Here is a 2,536-nt window from a genome sequence, read left to right as displayed (position 1 = left end):
CTTCAGCTGAGGAAGTGGGTGCTTTCCAAACAGATAAATGCTTGCAGCATCAAAGGAGATTAGAGATAATCTACTCCATAACAAAGTGCATTTCATAGAATCACAGAATCATCATAGAATCAGTCAGGGTTGGAAGGGACCACAAGGATAGGATCTCCTCTCCTCTCCTCTCCTCTCCTCTCCTCTCCTCTCCTCTCCTCTCCTCTCCTCTCCTCTCCTCTCCTCTCCTCTCCTCTCCTCTCCTCTCCGAACCTCTCCTCTCCTCTCCTCTCCGAACCTCTCCTCTCCGAACCTCTCCTCTCCTCTCCGAACCTCTCCTCTCCGAACCTCTCCTCTCCGAACCTCTCCTCTCCGAACCTCTCCTCTCCTCTCCGAACCTCTCCTCTCCTCTCCTCTCCGAACCTCTCCTCTCCTCTCCTCTCCGAACCTCTCCTCTCCTCTCCTCTCCTCTCCTCTCCGAACCTCTCCGAACCTCTCCGAACCTCTCCTCTCCCTCTCCTCTCCCTCCCCTCTCCCCGCCCCTCCCCTCCTCTCCAAACCTCTCCAAACCTCTCCTCTCCTTTCCCTCTCCTCTCCTTTCCTTCTTCTCTTCTTCACTCTGCAGAGACACTACCTTGCTTCTACTTGACCTTGGCTGCATTCTTTTGGCTAAGTCTAACACTCCTCTGCTCCTTTCTCTTGACCCTTTTGTACAGGAGGTCAGGGGGAGGCAGGGAAGGAGAAGCCGGTAGCTCCCCCTGGTCTTTGGCCAGGATGGGTTCTTGTGCTGTTTGTTAACTGTAAACCCCTGTACCTATTGACAACCCTGGATAGTTTGTCCATGTTCCTTGCATTCCACTGTAGATTGTAGCTTTGTTTGCAAACACAGCTTGCACTCCAGACAGGGCACCTGGGGGGTTTCTTGTGTCACTACTGAAGGAACAGAAGTGTAAGAGGCCAGAGCATTGCATTTGGATGGCAGCAGCAAGTTCTGCACCAGGAGGCTGCTGGAACACTGCAACAGGTTGCTCAGGGAGGTGGCTGGGGCCTCATCCCTGAAGAGATTCAAGGGGAGGCTGGAGAGGGCTCTGGGCAGCCTGATCTAGTTGGGGATGTCCCTGCTGCCTGCAGGGGGTTGGACTGGATGAGCTTTGGGGCTGCCTTCCAACCCAAACCATTCTGTGAGTCTATGAAAAGGAGAAAATCCTCTGTTGAGCCTTGCAGTGAGGGCTGTGAGCTGGGAAGGCTTCTTGCTGCCCCCACCTGCATGGACAAACATCTCATGCTGGGCTGCTTTGCTTCACTTCTGCTTGTGGCTTTTGCTTGGCCTATTTAAATTGTCTTTGTCTCAGCCCCTGAGGTTTCTCACTTTGCCCTGGGATGGTTCCTCTTGAGAGCAGAGAGCCAGGCAAGGCCAGGGCTGCTTGGCAGCATCTTCCCCAGCAGAGAATACATTAACCCTTGAAAACTTTCAAGTGGTTTAGGTTAGAAAGGATCTTAAAGGTCATCCAGTTCCAACCCCTCTGCCATGGGCAGGGACATCTCACACTAGAGCTGCTTGACCAAGGCCCTTTTTCCAGCCTGGCCCTGAACAGCTCCAGGCAGGAGGCAGCCACAGCCTCCCTGGGCAACCTGTGCCAGAGTCTCACCACCCTCACTGCCAAGAATTCCTTCCTCATCTCCAGCCTCAATCTCCCCTCTCTCAGCTCAAAGCCATTGTTCCTCATCCTGTCACTCCCAGCCCTTGTCCAAAGTCCCTCTCCTGGAGACCTTTATGTATTGGAAGGCTGCTCTGAGGTCTCCCTGGAGCCTTCTCTTCTCCAGGCTGAACAGCCCCAGCTCTCCCAGCCTGTCTGCATGGGTGAGGGCTGGAGCACCTTGCCTCTGGGGTCAGGCTAAGAGAGTTGGGGCTGTTGAGCCTGGAGAAGAGAAGGCTCCAGGGAGACCTTAGAGCAGCCTTCCAGTACCTGGAGAGAGCCACAGGAGAGCTGGAGATGAGGAAGAAATTCTTGAGACTCTGGCACAGTCTGCCCAGGGAGGCTGTGGCTGCCTCCTGCCTGGAGGTGTTCAAGGCCAGGCTGGATGAGGCCTTGAGCAGCCTGGGCTGGTGGGAGGTGTCCCTGCCCATGGCAGGGGGCTGGGGCTGGATGATCCTTGGGGTCCCTTCCCACTGAAGCCATTCTGTGGCTGTGTGTCCGGGCTGGTTTCTCCCTGGCTCAGGAGGGTCCCTGGCAGCAGCACTCTGAGTCGTTGCCACTTGGTGGCACCAAGAAATAACAGAACTGCCCTTGGAAGCCTGCTGTGAGGCAGGGTCCAGGGGATGGAGACAACCCAGCCAGTGGCCCCAGGAGGGGCAGCATCAGGGGAGCAGAAAGCCCAACTGCTTCTTGTAGGGATGCTCAGGCCAACAAACCTCCTCCCTTCCTGCGGGCTCTGCACTCCTCTCACATCAGCTGCCTGAGAACCAGCTGAGTACCTACCTGGGAGGTGTGCTGCTGGACCTCAGAGCAGGGTAACCTATCATAGTACCATAGTATCAGTCAGGATTGGAAGGGAC

The sequence above is a fragment of the Melanerpes formicivorus genome, unplaced genomic scaffold (genome assembly GCF_026170545.1).
Source record: "Melanerpes formicivorus ecotype bairdi unplaced genomic scaffold, bMelFor1.0.p_v2 SCAF_270, whole genome shotgun sequence".
NCBI lineage: Eukaryota > Metazoa > Chordata > Aves > Piciformes > Picidae > Melanerpes > Melanerpes formicivorus.
This window is presented reverse-complemented; position numbering follows the sequence as displayed.